Source organism: Mesocricetus auratus, unplaced genomic scaffold (genome assembly GCF_017639785.1).
Source record: "Mesocricetus auratus isolate SY011 unplaced genomic scaffold, BCM_Maur_2.0 Super-Scaffold_100022, whole genome shotgun sequence".
NCBI classification, from domain to species: domain Eukaryota; kingdom Metazoa; phylum Chordata; class Mammalia; order Rodentia; family Cricetidae; genus Mesocricetus; species Mesocricetus auratus.
In genome coordinates, this window is record NW_024429203.1 from 31,767,515 (window position 1) to 31,780,018 (window position 12,504).

Below are 12,504 nucleotides of genomic sequence, written 5' to 3' on the forward strand. Positions count from 1 at the left end.
AAGTAAATAAATTAGGGTTAGAGAAATCATCAGGTGATAAAATATAACTACCCTAGTTTACTACAGGTCTAACATACATGTATATTAAATATGTATTGAAATATTAAATTATACCCTATAAACATGCAATTATACATTGACTAATTTTTCTTTTAAAATAATGGTTTCGTACGATAAGGAGTATCAAGAACAAAGAAATTAGAGTTAGGGAGAATAACAGTTTTTAAGGGGACAAATAATTCTGGAAGTAGAATTAATGAATTTGGTCAAATCTAAACAGAAGCACAAGATGATAAAGAGAAACTTCATTATTAAGGCAGCTAAATTTTGTTTTGTTTTATGTGTGTGTGCATCTGCTATGTCTGCTGAGAGAGAGGGGGGAGGGAGGGGCAGAGAGAGAGAGAGAGAGAGAGAGAGAGAGAGAGAGAGAGAGAGAGAGAGAGAGAGAGAGAGAGAGAGAGAGAGAGAGAGAGAGAGAACCACAGAGGCCAGAGGTACTCACTAGAGCCCCTGGATGCTAGAACAATCTGACATGAATACTGTGAACTGAACTCAGGGCCTCTAGGAAAGCAAGAAACACTCTTAACTGCTATACCATCTCTCCAGCCCCAAGACAAGACAAACTGTAAAGGTTGGTATTGAAAAAAACTAAATACACTTTAGACAAAAACCCTTGAAGGGCTCACTTGGTCACTTAAGAGATTAAACATCTTTTAAATAGATAGGAAAACAGGCAAGGATAGAAATGAAGGTGGCCGAGGAATTCGTTGTAGAGAGAAAGACAAGATAGACATGTGCTATAATTAGAAAGCTGAAATTTACCTGAGATCAACACAGACTACAGGCTTCAAAAGGCCATACCCCTCCCATAACATGGCACCTTCCTCAGCTGCCTTCTCTGTCCGTATCATGTGAAGAACTACCTCATAGAAAACTTTAGCATAGACCCAGGCTACAATCAGTATTTGTTCTACATTTACTTTATTTGTTCAAAACTTTCCTCTATCAAGAGAGATCGTTAATGTGTGAGGAAATACAAGAGAGACCATTCTACCAAATAAATGACAACTTAGTCATCTTTCAACTAAGACAAAACAGGTGCTGACTGTGACTTACTAAAACACAATCACATTAAGTTAGCAACAAAAACCTAGCAGGCATCAGAATCCTTAGAGAAAGAATGTCTTGATAAATACTCTACAACACGAGAATATTAGCTAGGCTGCACTGATGGGGCCTTTAAAGGAAGCCACCCTGATACTGAAAAAAGGTATTGACAGTGCACTACTAGACTAGCAGACCTATAAAGATGTTACAGGAACAAATTTACAAATTTAGTACCATGACTACAAAGATCAAGTAAAGTCTATATATTAAACCAACAGACATATTTAGCTACATAGAAAAAACTAAATAAACAACACTGAAACAAAGTACCCAGTAAAGGCACAGGCTCAATTTAAAATTATCTCTAACATAGTCCATGAATTCATTCTCTTTTTTTTTTTTTTTTTTGGTTTTTTTTGTTTGTTTGTTTGTTTGTTTTTTACGAGACAGGGTTTCTCTGTATTGTTTTGGAGGCTGTCGGTCCAGCCCAGCCTCGAACTCACAGAGATCCGCCTGCCTCTGCCTCCCGAGTGCTGGGATTAAAGGCGTGCGCCACCACCGCCCGGCTCTCATTCTCACAACTATTAATGTAAGAGTTCATTATGGTTGTAATCTGATGAATACAGTTGAATACACTGTAACCTCAGTGAGCTTGACATATATATGTATTTAAGACCATATGCGCCCTGGTATACATATAACCACTATCCAGCAGTCCATGAACATTCTAATAAGCAATCCCTGGTAGAATTATTGCTGTCAATATATTTCTTCTTAAATCAGCTAACACAAAACACATTCAATAAAATTTGCTGTAAATTAGCAATCCTATTGCTTGAACAACATCTTTAAAGCAGAAAACTATAGGAACACTAAAAAGAAAATGAGTATAGCCAGTAGTTAAGCATTAAAGAGTCAACTTCCAATGGCCTAGGAAAAGTTTTTCTTCACTTCAGAATAAAAGAAAAACAACCTAGAATGAAAACAGGCAATATTTGTTTGTCAATCCTTTGAGCTAGTGCTAACACTAGCCCCTCTTTCCAACCTAAGAAATATTTCTCAGAATTCATAGTTTATACATAGTTAAGATTTAAACTCTTTACATTTTACTCCTGAGTCAACATTAACTATTCCCCTATACTGTCTCAAAAAAAACCCAAAAAACAAAAAACAAAAACAAAAACCTTTTCCATGTAATGACCTGAAAAGTCATAACGGACAAAGAATAAAATTACTCACAAATATCTACAAGCTCAACTGGCTCATAAATAAGTGCAGATAGATAGATAGATAGAGAGAGAGAGAGAGAGAGAGAGAGAGAGAGAGAGAGAGAGAGAGAGAGAGAGAGAGAGAGAGAGAGAGAGAGAGAGATAGTTTGTGGCAGGAAGAGGGGCTGGGGAAAGGACAGGTAAAATATGGAAACCTAATTCAGTAGAAGATTCCTAAAATATATACATATGTAAAGGTGATCTAAATGGAATAAAAGTAACAGGGAGACCAAGCCCAAACTGGACATCTCTTGTCAACAAATGAAGCCTCCAGTTTTGAGAATGGGTTACATTTAATCAAGTTGTTGGTCAAAAGGGCCCCTACGGGAACCTCTAAACAGCCCAGGCTGTTGCCAATGCTATTGGCTGGTCTTCATAAACTGATGGTAAAGCCCTAGTGCTGAAGACAGCACCTACAAAACTCATGAAGAAGTCAAGCTGGTGCCTACATAAAGCCTTCACCCGTACAAACTAGTGTTTATGGTACTGAAGGTACTGTGCAGGCTACCAAAGGAGAAAGATAAATGCTAACTACAAATCCTTCGATCTACAATGATGACCTGCATATAAGATACACTGGTGCAACAGAATGATAAAGCTTGCTTGCCTAACCAAACAATATCTGATTAGATTTACGAGCCACTGCATGAGATGGAGCCCATCTCCCCAACACTGCTTGGGTGACAAAGAACCTGAAACTAGGTAGCCCAGGTACCTAGGAGGAAACCAAATACTACCGTTCTGCTAAAGGAATGTAGCAATAAAACGATTCCTAATGACATTCTGCTATGCTCATAGATTAGTGCCTTAGTCATCAGAGAAGCTTTCTCCTGCAGTACATGGGAACAAAAATACTATAAAATAATAAATCTTTTTAAAAACTTTAATTTAAAATAGGTATTTTATTACATTTTTTACCCATTATGAGTGTGATGCATGTGCCAGGACACACATGTGAAAAGTCACAGGACAACTTTCAGAAATCCATTCTCTTCTTCCTTCACAAGGGTCTTGGGGATCAAACTCAAGTCATGGAGCTGAGTGGCAAGCACCTTTACCTACCTAGCTATCTCAATATATTTTAGCAAAGTAATAGAAAACTTGGGATTCACATCCGCCATAGGTTTTGTATTAATACGTTTGGAAAGTAAACCTTTAATGTAAGTATAATGTAAGCTACTCTATGACTTTCAGTTTGACCACACCTGCCAAAACAAAAGATGAAACAAGCTACTATAGTATCATTTATTGCTAAAAATACTGAAACAAAAGATCTTTGAGATTAGCTTTTCTGACTGTTTCCCAAAGAAAACAATAAATGACACCCCAAATGTCTCCTTCATAACAAAATCTAAATATGGCTTCTTATCAACTACAACTTTCAAAGAAACAGCTGTACTTGATCCAGATTTTGAAAATGTTAGCTTCAATCATAACTAGACTCTAATCAGTCTTTTAAAAAGAAATTGCAAGTCCAAGACAGAAATCATTTTATAGAGTATTTATAGAATTGTCCACTGTAGTAAATGAAGAGCTGACAAGTTCTGTGTAAACTTTCAGCAAAATACACATTAAATATGATCCATTGAACTTACTTTATGTTGCATGTGCTGTATATACTGACATTTACAGAGCCAACCTTCAGCAGTGGTACCTCCAGGAAGTATAAGGAGATAAGGTCAAGCAATTCCACAAAATATTTAATAGGAAACTTAGATCTTCACTTTTTGAAGAATAAAAGTGTCAGTCTATGACCTTTAACTGCCAAAAAAACTTTAAATTTTTACCTGATAAAATACAGTCTTGTCAGTAAACTAAAGCTTGTGAATTAAATACGATAGCAATGCTCCATTCCTTTAGGGACTCCTGTCAGTAATAGTGACACTGCTGGAACATAGTCCAACCATTAACATCTTAATCAAAGCAGCTGTGGTTGCCCAGACCTCTCTCATAGGAGAGTGGGAAAGATCACTATCACCTCACCTGAGATTACAGCTGCTCTCTTCCCATACCCCAGCTATGTGTAATTTCTGTTCAGCTGTATGCTGTCTCTGGAGGTGCTAGAATATCAAAGGTAGAAGGTTAACCTCAAGGAGGGCTCAATCTATGCAGCTCATGGAAGATTGTCACCTATGTTGGGGTGAGACTGACTGTTCATTGATTCAGATACATGGAGTCAACCATCCTCCTGTAAGGAAACCCAGTAAGCTCACTGGCTCACCAAAAACTAGACTGACCCACCTTAAATTACTTAACATATAAAATCACATTAAACACCCCTATCTGGGGTGAATAAATGCTTGCTCATATCTCCTCGGAAAAACTCACACAAGTATAGCAAATCAGTATTTGATATACAGTGCATAATGATAATCTTTACTGTAAGCACTATTCTAGCCTTCAAAATAACTAGACATTAATTTAAATAATCCATATGGAACCCATTCTAATTTTTATTAGGTACTTCATTAGTATTAAACAATGGTCACCTTTGTTAATATAGTAGCTGAGGAGCCAAAAACAGATAATTAACAATGGTACTGTTTTAAAACCTTAAACAGCCACAATTCCCCAATATTCTGTTTCTGAACAGGTCCTATTGATTTCTATTTTAATTCAACTGCAGTTGGAGTACACACTGTTCATACAGTCAACCCATTAAAATGTTTTGAAATATTTAACGACCCAGTATATCACTCCTTCACTTTTTTAATAAGATCAAGTATATGACTAAGTATACAGTACATTAGAAATATATCATACAAACCAAGAAATAAACATTCTTTAGTACAAGTTATGGTGTTCTCCAACACCAATTAGGCCAAAGTAGTTGACAGTCAATACCATTATATGTCTTATGATTTTTTAATCAGCTTCTCTATCATTTGCTGACAAAGCAAAATTAAAATTTTTCATCATGATCTTGGAGCTTTCCACTGTCTGTGGCTCTTCCAGAAGTCTGACTCATTCTCTAGCAACCTTGTTCACTGACCCTTTCCTCAAAGCAACCAAAAAAAGAAAATTAAGTAAATTCTAAAACAAATTTTTAAATTAAGAAAAAAATTCAAACTTCTACAGGAGTTTGTCTTTCATGAAGATCATTCTCAGGACTAAGATAGTAACACAGGAAATCTACCCTTCCCTATGCTACATAGCCCTTTCTGGAAACACTTTTTTTTTTTTATTTCATGTGTATGGGTGTTTTTCCTGCATGCATGTGCTACACAGTGCCCCAGGCCATAAGATCCCTGGAACTGGGGTTACAGACAGTTATGAGCCAGCATGTGGACACCGGGAATGGAATTAAGGATCCTCTGGAAGAGAAGACGGTGCTCTTAACTGCTGAGCCAGCACTCCAGCACTCCAGCCCTCTTACTTCAAAATTTTGTTTGCCCTTTAAAACCTGATTACTTTTGCTCATTCTAAAGTTTTTCATTTTGTCCAAAATTCTACCCTATCTGCAAGAGGTTCAATTTTTAGAAGCTTATTCCACCATATCCAAAGCTACTGTGTAAATGTTTCTTCAATCTTACTTTGCATGTGTATGTTTATTATTCTGGGAAATACAGTATATACAGTATACAGTACTCCATATGCCCAGAACAGACCAGAAGTCATAGGAAGCTGATAAGCGTGGTATCAGCTGAAACAATTCCACAAATCAGTAACTTGAAGATTATATTATATTAAGCAAAAGGAAGTTTATTACAGTACTGACTAAATGTCTAAAATTATTTTGATAGCTATGTTGAGGAATACAATTGAGAAAATATATTGGGTGCTGATTTAACAACCCAAAGGACAGAATAAGGGAAAAAATAGTAGGAATAAAAAGAATGAAGAATGGGGTTGGATCAGAGATATTAGTAGGTAAACAAGCTCCACAGAAATTAAAAAGCAATACTCAAGAAGAGGCCACAAAACATTTTGTTTCCAAAATCCTCAATCTACAAACAGCATTTCTTTGCCTTGTTTCTTACATTCCTTACTATCACCCTGATTCACCTGAGAAACGGGAAATTAGTAACCATGTCAAAATTCCTCTAAAACATACTAGATGTAGGTCTCAGTAATCACTGTACTCTGGCCAATTCAGTTAAAGTTCAATTCATCTTTCTAGCTAATAGAGAAATATATGAAATACTATAAAATGACCGGTTTGTACAAAATAAGGAACCCATCTGTTATTAATTATTTACACATGGACTAGACTGACCCTCCTTAAATTACTTAATATATAAAATCACATTAAACAAAAAAAGCTAAGTGACTCCTATCTACCTGTCAAGCTGAAACTGATACACTGGAACCTCTAGCACAACCAAGTCCAACTTAACTCTCTTATATGTATATTCACAATCAACCTAGTTTCCAGTCATAACAAGACATTTCCATCCTCAAGTCTTTCCTTGTCCATGATATTTCCTTGCTTAAAAGTCCTTATTAACTACAATTATTAGCAAAGTCCTATTCTAAGACTCAATTCCTGTCTTCATTGACCCTCTCCACCCAAATACTTACCATATACAAGCGAACAAGTATTCCTTTAATATTTATGCTCTGTATCATCAACTAAACTATAAACAAAGGCCAAAGGCCTCAATGCACATGAAAGACCAAAATCAAAAACAACAACAACAACAAAAAACTCTTATATTTTTGGTTGTGAGCCTAGCCTTAAACCCCCAGAGAAGAGGAATGAGGCAAGATCTCCTGAACAGATTGGGAACACGGCGAGAAATAGGAGAGGGGGAGTGGGAGCTGGGAAGAAGAGAGGGGGGAAAAGCAGAAGAGAGAGTAGGTCATGGGGGAACAGGAAGGTTGAGTGGGGGGTAGAATAGGGGGAGAACATAATGAAAAATACCATAATAGAGGGAGTCATAGGTTAGAAGAGAGATCTGGCACCAGTAAGACCTCTAGTGCTCTAAAGGGATGACACCAACTGGCAAGCTAAGCAATAGTGGAGAGACCATCCCTGATAATGAACTTGACATCTACACTATATGCCATCCTAGAACCTTCATCCAGTGACTGATGGAAGCAGAGGCAAACACCCACAGTTAAACACTGAACTGATCCCTTGGAACCCAGTGACATTGAGAGAGGAATGATGAGCAAATTGGCAAAGAATGAGCTGGCGAAACGAGCAGAGACAGCTGATCTGAACAAGGGAGAGCTCATGGACCCCAGACTGACAGTTGGGAGGCCAACATGGGAATTATCCAGACCCCCTGAGTGAGAGAGTCAGTGAGGAGACCTGGGAAACCTATGGAGTCCTGGGTAGTAGATCAGTGTTTATCTCTGGCATACAAACAGACATCGTTGTGTTCATAACACAAAGAGGGATGCTCTCTCAGCCTGGACTCTTAAGGGAGTGCCTGGACCCTGCCCTGAGCAAAATGACAGACTCTGGATATCCCCTATGTGGAAGGAAGTGGGGATTGGGTGGGAGGCTGGGGGGGGGGATGGTGGGGGGATGCAGGAGGCGGGGAGGGAGAGGGAACTGGGATTGACATGTGAAGCAAGCTATTTAAAATTAAAGTAATAAAGAAACCCACAATGAGACAATAGTTCACACACACTAAAACAGTAATAACCATGATGGTACACAATGGCCAGTGACATGAGGATATGGAAGAACGGGAGCCATCATACACTGCTGAGTGCAACCACTTTGGAAAGCAATCGAACAACTCAAGTCTTAAGCATATAACAAACACTGACTGGACTCAGCACTCCTAAGTGAGTACTTCCAACAATAAATATGAATACCCACCTAAAAGCATGTATCAGTATACTTCCAACAGTACTATTTATAAATACCAAATGTATTAAAACTATTAAATGTTCATTAACTCATAAATGATAAACAAAATTAGCCTTTAAAATTTAAAGCCAACAAAGCCATCATATAGGGACGAGATACCCTGTGTGTGTTCCCATCCTTATGTGGCTTTTTCCTTTTATATTACTTTACTCTCTCTTTAAAGACTTCAGTATTTTTAAACTATGTATTTTCTACAGCTGCCTATACCCATTTTCTTTTCTTTCTTTATCATCTAATCACAGTTTTTAAGCATGCAATATGTGTTTAGAGGTTTTCTCAGTCTGGACCTGACTTATTGTGCATCTGCAGCCTTCTCTGACCATGTGAGCTAAACCTTAAACTGCTAAGCAACAGCTAGGCCCTTGCAACTTAGCACAAGGCCTGGTGGCTGACTCCATCCCCTTCATGTCAGTAAGAGTGGAGACTCATGCCTGGGCCGGTCTGGAGCCTGTCTATCTGCCCCAGCTCCAGTAGATGCTCCTATCTAGTCTCCTGTCACTGAGTAGCAGAGCGCCTGCTGCTCATAAACCCCATTCAAGTCCTCAGAGCTTTTATTTTAGTTTTCACAGGCCCTATGTGGGTTTACAAGCCCCATGCAGGGCACCAAATGTAACAGTACTTTCTCATTGGAACTACTGGCCTGCAAATAATGACATGGAGACTGTCCAGACCAGCGGGACAATCAACATGGGACTGGGGACACCTAGGAGAGAGAGATGGGGGACAAGAGAGACAAGGAACAGACAACAAGACAGGATTCTGATCAAGTCGACAATCTTTATTCTTTCCAAGGGGGTTTATAAAGGGCCATAGGCGGGAAGTGAGGAGGGGAGAGAATGGGGGGTATACTGCAGCTGCAAGGAAGCTGGCAGGGCAAGAAGTCAGTAGGAGGGATAGAACATCCTGTGTTGCCTGGTAACCTGACAGCAGGGTCTGATCCTATCTTTACAATTTACTGTCTATTGCTCAGGCCTATCTTCTGACGGACTTTGTAGTTTTCCAATTAAGCTAATCTTTAACTGACAGATAAGCCACAGGCCTGTTTCTTGGAATTTGCTTCATGTCAGAAGAGGCGGCAGGGTGGTCTAGAGTCACATCTTCTCTATGAGGACGTGATGCTGCTAGGGCTGGATTATGGCGGAGGTCCCTGACAGAAGACGTTTATTAATTATGAATGCTTGGCCTTCGCATAGGCTTTTTTTCTAACTTAATTAACCTGTTTCTACTAATCTACCTTCTATCATGTGGTTTGGTTACCTTTCCTCTGTTCCCATGTCCTGATTGGTCTACGTCCTAATGGTGTCTCCCACATACCTAGATTCATTCTTCCAACTTTCCCTCTCTGTCCCCAAGTCCCACTTAGTCTCTCCTGCCTAGCTACTATTCATTCAGATTTTTATCTTCACAGTATACAAATATCCCATATCAAAACTAGGGAACAACTGTCCAGCAACATACCAAAAAGTACAGCAGGCTTAATTGTGAGCCTCCAAGTAGAGGAGGGTCTTAACACTCCTAAAAACTTACAAACATCTCTCTTCATAAAGAAAAAAAAATTCAGATGCCTCTGTACTGTCTGCATTAAAATAGGGTTAATTAATAAAAGGGAAGCATGGGGAAGGAAGAAAAGATAAACTACAGATAGTAAAGGAGACCTTAAAAAAGTAAAGATTATCATATTCATAGAATCAAAAGACTCAGTATTCAAGTATCAATTGGCTCCAAACAAATTTAAAACTTCAATGCAGTATTAATGAAGACACCAGTAGGTTTTGTGTACAAATCAAATAACTAAATTTAAAGCCTATGAAAATGCAATAGTACCAAAACAGCTAACATTTATAGTGGAGAAAAAGATACCAAATTGGAAAACAGAAAGCAATTTGATTTAAGATTTACTATAGCCAGGCGGTGGTGGTGCACGCCTTTAATCCCAGCACTCGGGAGGCAGAGGCAGGCGGATCTCTGTGAGTTCAAGGCTGGGCTGGACCGACAGCCTCCAAAACAATACAGAGAAACCCTGTCTCGTAAAAACCAAAAAAAAAAAAAAAAAGATTTACTATAAAGCTACTGTAACCATGACAGATGTCATTAGTGAAAACACAAGCACCGCAGATAAAACAACAATCACAACACCACACACACACACACACACACACACGCACACGCACTCACGCACGCACGCACGCGAGCACATACACACAGCGTGTCTGTCAACTGACTTTCAACAAGGAATCAAGGTAATCCAATGGGAAAAAAAGCATCATCTTTTCCACAAAAGAGTTAAATTTGACCCCTGACTTATAATCATTCACAAAAATTAAGTTGACATAAATTTTAGTTCTAAATAAAATGCTAAATTCCTAAGAGTTCTGAAAGAAAATAGTTACATTTTCATAACCTTATATTGACCACAAACTAACTAGACATGATATTTATAAATTACAAAAGATAATAAACACTTCAAAACTTAATATTCTGCTCTTTGTAAGATATAACTGAAAGAAAATATTAGCAAAACACATCTAATGAGGGATACGGATCTAGAATACAAAAACAACTCAAAGTAATACAATTTTTAACAGCAAAAAATAGACATTTTACCAAGCAAGATATATAGACAGCAAATATAAGGTGATAGGATGTTCACCATTAGTCATCAGCAGGAAAATACCATAAAAACTTTAATAGACTCGACTATGTAGCTAAATATATACAGTTTAAAAACAAGCAATATTATGAGTTTTAAAGACTCGTCAATGTTCAAATGAGCCCATTTGATAAATAACTGTAGAGATTCCCTCAAATAAAAACATACTTACTTGCCTTACATCGTGATGTTTATCTACCCCACTAGTTTGCATTCATGCCAGAGAAATGGAAAGGGTACACATAGCTTTTGTCATAACCAAAAATTGTGGAGAGCAATGCCTACTGACAAAAACCTTGTGAATCCTCATACTATGAAACGGAACTCAACAATTAAAAGGAACAAGCTACAGATGAATATAGTAAAAGTAAGTACACAAGCACAAAATCACAAAACACACAATACTACAAACTCTACAGTTCTACCTATACATCATTCTGAAAACTGCAAAACTACCAGAGCAAAAGTCAGATCAGTGGTTGAGAATGGAATAAAGTAGCTTATTACAAAGGGAATGAAGCAATGTTTTAGTGATGAACTGCTTTATGCTGGATTGTGACAATGATTAAAATCTTCTTTCAAGCTGGGCGTTGGTGGCGCACGCCTTTAATCCCAGCACTCTGGAGGCAGAGGCAGGCGGATCTGTGTGAGTTCGAGGCCATCCTGGTCTACAGAATGAGTTCCAGGACAGCCTCCAAAACAATACAGAGAAACCCTGTCTCGCAAAACAAAACAAAAAAATCTTTTTTCAAGCTAAAATGTACTTACTAAGTGATTTTTTTTTTTACTATGTATCTGCTACATAAATTTACCTTTGTAGAAAGGTGAAATGACGGACTATGGACACCCCCCCATGGAGGGCCTCAACCTCCCTTGGAAAAGGAGTGGGGATTGGGGGAGGGAATGGGGGGGGAGGTTGGTGGGAGGGCGTGGAAGGAGGGGAGGGACAGGGAGAGGGACCTGGGATTGACATGTGAAGCAACCTTGTTTCTAATATAAAAATAAATTAAAAAAAAAGAAAGGTGCTTTACAGACAGTATGCTATACAAATCTTTTGGATGACTCTCATCCCAGTCAAGCAATCAACATCAATCATCACACTGACTTAATAGATTAGAATTAAATCCAATGTCTTATCCTTATTTCACTTACTCATTTAAAGGAGTCATAAAATTTAAATAGCTTAAATAAAGCAGAATAGGTCAGTACAGGATTTTGCTCCAGATTTTCTCTAACCTATATAAAAGTACCTACTTCACAGGACAGTTCAGGAAATGACATGCTTTTTATAAAGCATCCCTCTCAGTAAGTCAGGACTCAATAAGCCTATCTGCCACTTCCCAAAGTTTCCTAATGCAAAATGAGGTACTTGGTGTAACTAGTGATTTTTATAAATACTTTATTGATAAATAAGAATCAGGCTAAATATTTCACATAATTCTTTCAGAAGATCACCAAAAATAATGGGAAATTTCTACTTAAGATACTAACTTGGTTATCAAAAGCAAGTATCTCATTAAAAATAAATTTAATGGGCTGGGGAGATGGCTCAGTGATTAAGAGCACTGGCTGCTCTTCCAGAGGACCCGGGGCTCAATGGCAACTCACAACCATCTTAACTCCAGTTCCAAGGGATCTGACATCTTGATACA

At 38.1% G+C, this 12,504-nt stretch overlaps 1 protein-coding gene across 1 annotated transcript in view; it reads right to left on the reverse strand.

Annotated features, from left to right (window-relative positions):
- Ddx10 (DEAD-box helicase 10) overlaps nt 1-12,504 on the reverse strand; it is a 152,531-nt gene that overhangs the window by 99,789 nt on the left and 40,238 nt on the right. The window lies entirely within an intron of this gene.